Below are 13,134 nucleotides of genomic sequence, written 5' to 3' on the forward strand. Positions count from 1 at the left end.
GGGCTCCTCTGAAAACAACTCGAAGAACCCTCAGGAGGAGGGAACCCCAATGGGGGTAACCTCAGGCCCAGGGACTCCGCTGCCTAAGGACAGGGGAACTGCCAAAGACCCAGTCTCCACGCCCATGGAAGGTGCCGGTAAAGCCGGAGAGATGGCCGAAGAAGACTTGGCCAAGGCACTCCTCATAGCTCTGAAAGCCGGACCCCCAGAATCCTGGGAGTGTCCGGTCCCCGGAGCCATGATAGCAGACGGAAGTCCCGCAGCCGAAGCACCGAGAGGGAGGCTCGGAACCGACAGCATAGGTCCCGAAACATCACCCCCAGGTCCAGCCGAAGAAGTCCGTGTACCAAACTCGGACCCGAAGGCCGGGGTTGGAGTAAGGGTCGGAGCCGACCCTAAGACCTCCACCGGCACCAACAGCACCTGCTCCGACAGAGCCGAAGCGGTCGGAGGAGGAATGGCAATGACATGGAAATGGGCCGTCGGCTCCGAAGCCAACTGGGTCGGAGCCGAAACAAATTTTTGAAAGACTGGGGACTGGAACAGTCTTTGGAGCACCCTGTCTATGTCCGAATCTGACATCCTCGATGACCTAGAGGATACTGAACGGGTTCGAGATGGCCTCTCCAACGGCCCCAAGGGGCTAGGGGACCGCCCGGCGACTCGATGACTATCGGCGCCGAAGGAATACCCACACTAGTTTCCATCGGTGCCGAGGATGACTTCGGCGCCGAGGAGGAAGTGTCTGAGCGGACAACCTTTGTCGGCTCCGAGACCAGTGGAGCCGATGGTGACCCGCCTCGATGCCCCAGCCATCGGCCCCGAAGCCAGAGGAGTCGAGACTGGTGGCATCGAGGCAGACCATTCCGCCCTCGGCTCCGAAGTCCTTGGAGCCGAAGGAGAAACCTGCCTATGTCTTTTGGCGGTCGGATCCGACGGACTGGTCGGAGCCGACGCCCTTTTCTTTTTAGCAGGAGAAGGAGAGGATGCTAAAGCTTCTTCAAAGGAGGGTTTTATAAGACCTTTTAAAATGAGCTTATTTTTCCTCTCTTGGAGGACCCTCGAGGAAAAAGCGTGACACACGCTGCAGGACTCCTGCAAATGTTTTGCACCCAAACAATAAACACAGAGAGAGTGGTCATCTGTGATCGACATTTTAAAGTTGCACTTGGTGCACTTTTTAAAGCCCGAAGGCCTAGGTACCTGAGACATTCCGGTGAATTAAAGCCCAAAACACAGTACAAACACTGTAATGAGAAAGAAATTCTCTCTTCTTTGTCCTTCTTTTCAAGAAAGAGAAACAATCAACAGTATAAAGGATCCGAGATCCCTAACAAAACAGAAGTCACCTACAATCAAAAAGACCGGGAAAGGCCTTTCCACACAAGAGGTACTCCTAGTCAACACTCACAACACAAGAATTTACCAAGTAAATTTCACCAAACTCACTCTAAACACAAGAATAGCTGTTAAAACAGCTTTTGTTGAAGAAAAAAGAAATTCCTGACAGAAAAACTAGTGAAATTAATCACTACTTAGCTCAGCCAGCTCGAGACCACGTCTTCACTTGTTAGCGGCAAACGAGATCTGGGGGACTGGTAGTGGTGCATCCTGGGATATAGTAAGCTCAGCCAATAAGAGACTTCGCTCTTTGGCATAAGCGTGCCGAGTCGGAGCCGAGGGATCGGCTCCGAACCCATCAGTCAGAATGTAGGCGAGATAGGATCACATAACATGGCTGATTTTTCTTTAGCTTCAGTTGTCAAGGGAATCTGCCCTGTCAGACCTCATATGGACAAGAACATTCTTTCTCCTAGTCCTTCCATTAATTTGTCTACTCTAGGCATTGGGTAGCTGTTAAATTCTAAAATGTTCTTCAGCTTCCTGAAGAGCATTTTAGAATTTGACAGCTAAAATGCTCTTCAGGTTCCTGAAATCATTCCAGAACTTGATACTTTCAATGTGGTGTTGAATCAGGCTTGTCTGCCATGTAGTTATTTTTATTTCTTAATTAAAACACCTTCATTTCTAGTTTCTGTGGCTTAGTCTGCCATCTGCCTGGAATGGAGAGAGGTCAGTTTCCTTTCGTCATCTAGTTTAGCAACTTATAGGTTCATAGGCAGGTACTAGGCTATTGGCCCTAGGGCCTATACATGCCTAGCCAAAAAGGTACCCTGGCTTTCGCCACCCAAGAAAATTATTTTCCTGTGCCCCTGTCAAGCAGAACCACAAAAGTGATCCCCGGGGTGAATTTCCTATTACCCATCCAATCAAGATTTTTCTTGAAGAGTGTTAATGAGGAGCTTTGTTTGACATAGATAGGTAGTCTGTTCCAGAGTATGGGAAGTCTCTGGGACAGGAATCTATCCCTCCAGCATGTTCTGTTTATTGTGGTGACAAGGTTTAGGTCCCTAGAGAATGTAGCTTGGAGGGATTGGGATTTCTTTAAGTGGAGCATGTCCAACAGCTCTGGGTTTGACATAGCTTTGTATGTTAGGCAGAGATTGCCTCTGAGTAGGAGATATGCGACAGAGTAAAGCTAGAGTTTTTTGAGACGGTCTGTGTAAGGCATGTTTGAGGCCAGTAATGTACTTTCTGTGTCCATCTTGATAGTACTGGTAATTTTGTGCACCCTGATACAGGGAAAACATTTATGTTTAGAACAATAGCAGAATGCAATACTATTAATTTAGTTTATTTAGCTTACTGTGTGGCATGTGGTTGCTTCTACGTTGGTATGACCATATGTAGATTACAGGACCGGATGAGGGAACATCTTTATGAAATTTCTAGAAAGACAGAAACCAATGCCTTAGCTAAACATCTCAGTGAGTATGGGGTTAAACATTCATTTAAGTTTCTGGTTATAGAAAAGGTTCTATCTAGCATTAGAGGGGAGAGATAAATAGAACAGAAACCAAGGAGTTAGAGTGGATTATTAGGCTGTGAGCAAATATGGGTGAGGGTATCAATGATAAAATATGTATGGTCTGTTTTGGCAAGTAGGGGTATACATAGATAGCCCTCTACTTTTTACTTTTAATTGCTTTAACATGTATATATTGAGTATGTTATATGATGTATTTTTGTGTATTTTTTATATTAGGTTTATATACTGCAGTCATTCATACTATATGCTGGTGTCTTTAAGGATTCAAAATGAATTTGTTTAATTACATAATTGATTGGTATGTTAGTATGTAACTGTAGGTATGAGTATGGTTTCATTGTCTGATGAAGTAGCCTTGTGCTACAAAAGTGCTCACTGTTTGGATTAAACATGATTTATGCTTCTATTTGCTGTGGCCTGGAGCCTCCTTTGCTTCTCCTACAAATAAATAAATTACTTCTTTCTTTAAAAAATCTTTTTTTTCAGTATCGGCCTACTGGTTAACTTGCCATTTTAGGGGCTTTCCACTTTGAACTGACAATTCAGATTTCTATTCAGGTTGTGCATTTTTATACTAATCTTAATATACATTTTCTTTTTCTTTTCACTGTCCTTTGACACCTGATTTTTGTCCATTTCTGGTTTGTTTCCATGCCTACTCCTTTTCTAAACTCTTCTGCTAGCCTAAGAAAAACAATGTTATCTTATATTTATTTTCTTCAGATTTTAGAACATCTGCTATGTTTAGTTTATAGATCTGATGATGCTAATAAGTATGGATTCAATATCACAATTACTGACCTGTATATTTAGTTAATTTCAACTGTGGTGGTGGTGCTGCGGTAGCGTTGTCGCCTCACAGTTAGACGTTGCACGTTCGATTCTCAATTAGAGCATCTTCTGTGTGTCAATATGCGTGAATGGGCGTTCCTTCACTGAAGGTTGTATGTTAGGCCCGGCAAGCCAGCACGTAAAAATCTACTGCTAATCATTAGCGGACCGGAGTTCCGCTGTGGTGACCCCTAACTGGGAAAAGCTGAAAGACAGTATATTTAGTTAATTTCAAGAAGGTCAGTACCTCCTCCAGACTGAGGAAATATAGCAAAAACTGGTGCTCATAGATAATTTTATAGGAATGAATCAATTTTATTGTTTTCCTATCAAGCTTATCTAATTGTTTTTTTGGGCCAGTTGTTGCATATTAAACAAGAAGAGCAAGTTGATTTCCAGTATGAACTTTATTCATAGATGTCAAAGCAGGTTTCATTTTTTTTTTTTTTTTAGTTTCAGTCTATGGACCCAGTACTTAATGAAGTTTGTTCTCATTTGCTCATGCTGTATCGCTGTCCCTTCATCTATTCCGAGTTATTTATATGCTCCCTCTTGTTTGTTTTCTTTTATATTAAATTCCTCCCCAAGTTTATATTTTCACGTTTTTTTAAATTTTTTGCCAGCCCTGGTTTAATTCCTACAAATGGTTCGTTTTTTATACACCTTGATGAGAATGGATCCCATTACTAATTTAGGGTATATTTACAGTTCATGGAATCAGTTTTGCTTCAGTCTTTAACATTTAATACAAGTGCTCTTCTCAGCACCTGCAATGTACCCAACATTGCCTCTTTTATCAGTAGCATATTTAGATATGTTTGAAGATGCTTTTTTATTAGTCCAGTTATTCCTACTACAATTGGAACGATCTCCATATCCCTACTCCATATTGCTAAAGTTTCTGCTTGAATGTGCTGATAATTTACAATTATATATATTTTTTTTCAGTTTGTAAGACACTTTGGTCACAAGGTATAGAAATTTCGGTACTCAGTGCTGTTTCTGTCTTGTTCACTTGAACACAATATCCATTCTGTTTGCCTCTGACATCTTGGCTGCTGGTATGGGTTGAGACAACATAATCATTACTTCAACATTTTCAACAATCCTTGTGGTTCGTGTTTCCAATGTCTTCCAGATGTCTCTGTGTTGCAATGCTTACAAAGTCTCCAGTGTAACAATCCTGCCACATTATGTCTTTCAGTATACAAACCTTCAGCCATGAGTGTAGTGCGCACTCTGCAATAAGATGTGTAACTGTTTATAGTACTGTACAGCAAAACCTACATTTGTCTGTATCTCCCACCTTTTCCGTGGATTTTATGAACCATCCAGTACATAATCGACTATGTCGGGCTGCAGGTATTAACCTTTCACCGTTTGGTTTAAATTCACCTCACATGAGACAGTCACATGACAACTCTTGGCCAACATGCTGCTGCTCTAAGAAATCTCAGCACTTATTAATTGCGACATTTCCATTTATCTTTTTTCCTGACCCCATTGTTTTTATTCTTTCTTTTGCTTTTTTTGCACTTTCTGTTGCCATCTTGTTTTATCCATGTTTAGATAGATTTCCAAGCCTGCTGCTTTCCTGAAAGCTTCTGCTAAACTACGCAAAAAGGTCATATTAGATTTATTTTGTTCAAGTTTTAAAACCTTCAGTTGTTAGGATCTGATGTTAATAAATATGCATACAATCCCAAAAATCACCAACTTGTATGTCTAGTCGAATTTAAGGAGGACCATGCCCCCTTCAGAATAAGGGATGTATATTCGTCTGGTGGGCCTGAAACAGTTTTCTCATTTTCCTTTCAAGCTTATCCAGTTATTTTTGTCTCAATCATCCCAAACTATTAAGTTAAAACAAGAAATACAAGTTAATTTATAGCTTGAAATTTATTTCTAAATGTCAAAGCAGTATTCATTTTAGTTTTCTAAAATATTTCTTACTGAGCTTTGTTTTCATTTTTTCATGATGCATCACTGCCCCTTCAACTATTCCAAGATATTTGTACAATCCTTGTTTCAAATGTTTTATATCACATTCCTCCCTGAGTTTTATATTTTCTAGAGTATTCCTCTTCAGATGTTACTTTAGCACATTTGTCAAGACCAACTGACATTCCTGTGTCATCTGACAAAGTTGCAACAAATTGTAGATGCTCTTCCAGGTGTTTGTCTGACAAACTATAGTTTTTTAGGTCATCCAGGAAAAAGTAGATGAGATATCCTTTCACTTGATTTTCTGGGAGTCAGCCTGAATCCATGGCCTACACTGTTAAGCTTAATAGATTGGAAGCAAGACCAAACAGTGATGGAGACAAAGAATCATCCTGAAATATTTCACAGTGTATTTTGACACCCTGAATAGCAAACTGTTCGTTTTTGCGGTTCAACTGCAAAGTGGTTTGCCATTTCTTCATAGTAACTGTGGTAAAATTTACCAATGTGTGATGGACCCTGTACATCCTATAATCCAGTAATGAGTAATACTATTAAATGTTTTTTGTATACTAACCACGCCAATCTTCTTCTTCTTCTTTCGGCTTTTCCCGGTTAGGGGTCACCACAGTGGATCATCTGTCTGCTCATGATTGGGAGTGAAGTTTTAATGGTGTCGAGTTGCCAGCCCAGCGCCCAACCTTCCACAGAAGGCACACACATGCACGCATGCACTCATGCCTAGGGCCAATTTAGAGTATCCAATCCACCTATAGCATGTCTTTCGAATGTGGGTGGAAACTGGAGCACCCAGAGGAAACCCATACGACCACAGGAAGGACATGTAGACACCAGACACAAGGCACCCCAGCCAAGGATTGAACCAGAGAACCTCTTGCTGTGAGGAGGCAACGCTAAACACTGCACCACTGTGGCTGCCCCACTAACCATGCCACTCTGATGTTTTTTTTTTTTTTTTTTTTTTTTTTACAGGTCTTAATCATGGCTTTGTTTAGCAAAAGATGATCCTTTGTTCCATATGAATTTCTTTTATTCACTTTTTGTTCTATGGTCATAACTGGATTTTTATATAAATGACTGCATACTCTATGGGCATCATTTCCTGTATATAACTTATTTGTTGTTAGGAGACAGATTATTGGTTGATAAATCTCAGGGTAACCTACAGATTCACTTTTAAGTATGAGGAAGGTTTTCCCATTGTTAATATAGATTGTTTTTACCCAAGGCTAAATCACAGTGCAAGGATGACAATACCTTCAATCAAAAGCTTGGTACAACATCTGGAACTGGTGTTTTCCAGTTGGGACCCTGTTTAACCTTATTTTTATTTCAGTAGGAGCGACTTCATTCCAGTCTATATCATCTACATCTCTTAATTGCTCATTTGTTCCTTTTATCCACTCAGCCTCCTTATTGTGCTCAACTGGGTCCTCACAGATACCTCTTCAGAATGCATTAATTGTTTCTATTCTTGGTGGTTCATATGTTCGTACTAGGTTATCGGCCCTAAGGCCTATACAAGCCTAGCCATAACAATTCCCTGGCTATTTCTTCCCACACTATTTACTTCCCCTGGACCCCTGTCTAGCAGGGCGACTGATGTGATCCCTGGGGTAAATTTCTCCCATCCAGTCATCAAGGTTCCTTTTGAAAAGGGCCAAAGAGGTGCTCTGCTTGACATGTATGGGCAGTCTATTCCAGAGTCTGGGGAGTCTCTGGGTCAGAAACCTATACCTCCAGCATGTTTTGTTTATTGTGATGAAAAGGTTTAGATCCCTGGAGCATGTGGCTCTGAGGGATTGGAATTTCTTTAAGTGTAGCATGTCCAGCAGCTCTGGGTTTGACAGGGCCTTGTATGTTAAGCAGAGATCACCTCAGAGTAGACGATATGTGACAGAATATAGCTGGAGTTTTTAAGGCGGTCAGCATAGGGCATCTGCTTTAGGCCCGTGATTCTTTTAGTGAGGTATTTCTGCGGCCTTTCCAGTTGTTGCAGATGTCTTGAGAGGTACATACCAAATGCGGCGTTGTATTCTATAACGGGTCTAATGAGGAATGAGTACAGTGGGACAATGACCTCCTTTTTTCTGGATGAAAAGCCCTTAGTGATGAGGTGTGCCACATAGAAGGATTTCCTGACTGTTGTGGCGATGTGGTTATTGAAGGTGAGACCACTGTCCACCTGTGTCCCTAAGTCTCTTATCACACTTTCGGTGTTTAATGTACTGCTACCTATGTGGTAAGTCACGGGTACATGTTTTTTCCCCAAGGGAAATAACTATACATTTCTTGGCATTGAGCTTGAGCCCATTGCTCTGGCAACAAGCATCTGTTTCTGTAAGGTCCTATTGTAGAGTATCCACATCATTTGGGGATTCAGTAATGGCTCCCAGTTTGCAGTCATCTGTGAACTTTGTTAGCCAGAGTCCTTTAGTGTTGGCCTGTACTTCAGAGAAGTAGATGCCAAACAAGAGAGGTCCCAGGACTGAACCCTGAGGTACTCCACTTGTCACTTGTCTGGAGCTGGATTTGGAGTCAGCTACTTTTACAGTGTGGGTTCTGTCAGTAAGCCAGTTGGCAACCCATCAAGTGACGTAGGGATTAATGCCCAGCTTAGTAAGTTTATCTATGATTCCAGAGTGGTGGATGGTGTTAAAGGCCTTGGCGAGGTCCAGATAGGCTTTGTGGAATGCCTTACCCTCATCCACAGTTCTGGAGACTGATTCGAAGAAATCAGGTTCAGGGGACAAGATCGGTCCTTCACAAACCCAAACTGGGTGGGGTCCAGTGTTTTAAGGTTGCCAATGTCTTTGTTTATAAGTTCCATGATAATGCGTTTCATGGCCTTGCAGATCAGGCTCGTCAGACTGATGGAGCGGTAGTTCCCGGGATCCAAGGTGGATCCCCCCCTTGTGGAGTGGGATAACTGTAGCTGTGCACCACTCAGTGGGCATGAAGCCTGAGGTGAGGCTATGATTAAACATGACACTTAGGTGAGGTGCCAGTTCATTTTGTAGTTAATGTAGTACACAGCCTGGGATGACGTCAGGTCCCATGGATGCTGTATTCTTAGCTTTGGAGGGTGTGGTTTCTACCTGTGTGGCCGTTTCTCAGCTATTGATGTTTTCTTTCTTAACTCCAAGTAGAATTTCTTTGGGTCATCCCTAAGCTGTTTGCTTTGTATCCCTTATTTACATTTCTCAGTAAATATCCAACATTTTTCAACATATGCAGAGATTTTTAATGTATGGTTACAGATACTGTAACTCAAATCTGTATTTATTTTCATGTTAGTTATATGTTTGTTTTAGCTTATTCACTTTTCTAATAGATTCTTAGAATGATTTCCTTTTTTGCATTATTCCAACAATGATACTTCTTAACTGTTTCACATGTGGTTCTAGGCAGTGCTTCCATGGTAATGATCTACTGGCTACTTTATTTTCTTTTACTTATTTATGCTTTCTTGGAAAAAAACTTGTCTGTTATTAGTTTTGCAGAATAATGTATTCTGTTAATTTTAATTTTATTATGTGGATCTCTCCTTATATTTCCAATAGCTTTATTCATTTTTTGAGAATCCATGTCTTATTCCCCTTTGGCAGACCCTGTCTCTCAAACATATGTATCCTTTTCTATCAAATTCAGCAGGTCTTCTCAAACTATTTTCTTCCCGATTCAGAATTCTGTCTATGGTTTGTGTTTCCTGCTCTTTCTGCCTATGTTTGGAAATATCTTGGCTTTGAAATGACTGTGCCATTTTGTTTTGTGAAACTTCTTTACTGATTTCAGCATTTAACTGAATTAATGAGCAATTTTCTCTACTAGTACACTGCTCTGCATCTTCTGGAACTTCTTCAAACTGTACCCGCTTTAATAAACCACCATTCTAAAGTGACTCCAGCATTTGGAATTCCTATTCAAATCCTTCACTTCATAACTGAGCTATCGCTTTATCTTCAATTTCTTTCATTTCTAAATCAAACTGCTTAGTTGTCATTATGTCAGATTTCTATGCTATTCCTTTTCTGTAACATTTATAATGTCTGAGTGCTTTTTCCTATTCATGCTTTCAAATATTTTTGACTTTTCATTTACAGTTATTAGTTAACATTGATTTATTTTCTGCAAATAAGTTGCACTGTATTAGGTCTTGCTTCTTCTTTTAGGGCCCAGTTCTCTCTCTCTTCAAAGTTGCAAACACCTGTGAACCTTTTTTTCCTCTCTCTTAATAGTTAATTTTTTTGTTTTTTGCTTGCCTTTCCAACTCACTCAATGTTTTTTTGTCTACATAGTGTTTTGTTATTTGTTCAGTTAATGCCCTTAAACTGGCATCTGTAATGATTGCTATTTGTTCTATTTCAATGATTTCCTTGCTCATTCAGTGCAAACCCTTTTGGGACCTCTGGGTTAGTTGCATTGGAAAAAATAATCTTTTTTGTCCTCAAGTGTCCATTTCTCCATTTTGAAGCAGCTTGCCTGGCTGGTGAGTTTTTTAATTTTTTGGGACCATTGTTTTGTATTGCTGTAGTGGGGCCACTTAGATCACCTATTGGATCAGGGCCTGGCACAGTGGCAAGATCTTTTTCATCCTTGGACTTTGCATAGTCCTACCAGCCCTAGTCCTACTGCCTTTGCCAGAGTTGGGCACCTTTTCATCCTGGGATGAGTGCACACAGTTCTTCTTTTTTTCTTATTTTTTTCGGAGACAACAGTCTATCAGTTCCACCTTGCTGGGATTTAGTAAACAGTGGGCCCACTATGTGAAGGTCCCCACCAAGACTTGAGGATGATTTCAGTTCAAAACAAAACCACCTTTTCTTTTTTGTGCTGATTTCATCTGTCCATCCTGCTTAGTGTGGGCACTCTGATGACTCATCATTGTCTTTTTATACCTAAAACTCTTGTCACAAGTGGTACATTTATAGAGTTTCAGGTCAGTGTGGATCCTCTGATGTAGTGCCAGCTTACCCTTCAGTGCAAAACTCTTGTCACACGTGGTACATTTATAGGGTTTTAGGCCAGTGTGGATACTCTGATGTCCTACCAGGTTAGCCTTCTGTAAAAAACTCTTGTCACACGTGGGACATTTATAGGGTTTCAGCCCAGTGTGAATATTCTGATGCATTGTGAGACTCTGCTTATATGTAAAACCCTTGTTACATGTGGAACATTTGTAGGGCTTCTGCTCACTGTGGACACTCTGATGACTTATCATTGACTTTTTGTATCTAAAACTCTTGTTGCATGTGGTGCATTTAAAGGGTTTCTGGCCAGAGTGAATATTCTGATGCTTTATTAGACTCTGCTTGTATGTAAAACCCTTGTCACATGTGGCACATTTATAGGGCTCCTGCCCACTGTGGACACTCTGATGACTTATCATTGTCTTTTTACACTTAAAGCTCTTGTCACATGTGGTACATTTATAAAGTTTCAGGTTGGTGTGGATCTTCTGATGTAGTACCAACTTACCCTTCACTGCAAAACTCTTGTCACACACGGTACATTTATAGGGTTTCAGGCCAGTATGGATACTCTGATGTTCCATCAGGTTAGCCTTCTGTAAAAAACTTTTGTCACATATGGTACATTTATAAGGCCTCTGCCCACTATGGATAGATTGATGTATCACCAAGTAACTCTTTGTTACAAAACTCTTGTCACATGTAGTGCATTTATAAGGCCTCTGGCCACTGTGGGTATACTGATGTTTCACCAAGTAACTCCTCTTTACAAAAGTCTTCTCACACATTGTGCATTTATATGGTTTATCATTGTGACTATACATATGTACTGTCATGAGTCTCTTTTTTGTAAAATTCTTGTCACAAACTGTACATCTATAGGTTTTCTGCCTAGCATGGACCTTCTGATGAGCCCATATACTTCCTTTGTGTGCAAAACACTTATCACAAGTTGTACATTTATATGGTTTCTGCCTTTTTTTCTGCCCACTATGGATATACTCATGTCTGACCACGCAATGCTTCTGTGCAAAAGTTTTGTCACACATGGTACATTTATATGGTTCCTGACCAGTGTGCATCTTCTCATGACATAGCATGTGACGCTTCTGCACATAACTCTTATCACACGTAGTACATTTATGTGGTTTTTGCCAGACATGGATATCTGGCAGTACTGCCATGTCATTCTTTAGTACAAAACTTTTGGCACATACGTTCAATTGATTCTGACCGTTATGAATCATTTTGTGCAATTCTGTTTTTTTCCTACCTGTAAAACCCTTGCTATTCATAGCACATTTATACAGACTTTGCCTACTCGGTATTTGCTTATGTGGTGCTGAGATATTCTTTTGCTTTTTCCTGCCGTCACTTAGATGATTAGTTACACTATTGCAATGATTAAGCCAGTTGCACGCCATTTCAGCTGCTTCAGTTTGCAGATTCATTTCTAATCCAGTTTTCATGACAAGCTCATCGTTGCTCTGCCTGCAGTTATTATGTCGAGTTTCCATCTGCATTGGGTCTTGCCTTGTGATCAGCATCTTATCTGACACACCTCTGCCACTTTTTGCATCCCAGTATTTCTTATATGATGACTTTGGACTTTGGATCACACTGAAATTTCTATTCCTGCTGACTAAAAAGAAAAACAGTGTTTCAGAATACAATAAGATGCACAGAAATCTTATTTTCTTACTTATAGGTTTACAGTGTAATTGTATGTTAGTGCATTCTCAAATAAAGCTTTTTAAAGTCTAATCACAAAAAATTCAGTGATGAATATGTCACCAACAAAATCTGCTCTGCCCTGTTATTATACTGTATTGTTTCTTTTAACTATATTGTAAAAGTTGAACTGGTCTGTAGTTTATTTTTATTACCTTTTGTTTAAGAGTTGCCAATAATATATCTGAAGCACTTTTCATCCACATGTTCCATACAAATTATGCAAATTCCTTCTAACCACCCAAACTTCATGTAAAGGCAGCACTGGTCCTCTCAGACAACTATTTAAAAACAACTCTCCCCAGGGAGCAAGGACAAGTCAGCCTCAATATAGTCAGAATAAGAGAAACCAGTATTAGTCTAAATTTCAGATGCTTAATTCCATAATTTTCTAACAGAAAGGCAGTAAATGTGTCTAAAGTTCCATAAATCTAGAGTCTAAACATACCTATAGTAAAATAAGTCTGCTATTCCCTTCAACATACTTTGGAAGCAGTAGTCATTTTGGCTAAATGCTTTAATTTATTCTTTCTTGAAGGTTTTATTGAACTTTCAGCAAGTTACATTAATTAATCTCTAAGAAAAAAATAAACCTTTAAGATGGAAATACAATTCAGCCATCAAAAATTCAATAACAAATAATTACATACAAATTTTACAGTGTATGTCTGAAAAAAGACAAATAAAATATAGAAAAATATTGTTACTACAGCCTCCAAGGATTCATTTTAAATAGAAACTTTTATA

The sequence above is a fragment of the Protopterus annectens genome, chromosome 3.part1, assembly GCF_019279795.1.
Source record: "Protopterus annectens isolate FY-2018-M chromosome 3.part1, PAN1.0, whole genome shotgun sequence".
In the NCBI taxonomy this organism is placed as follows: Eukaryota; Metazoa; Chordata; order Ceratodontiformes; family Protopteridae; genus Protopterus; species Protopterus annectens.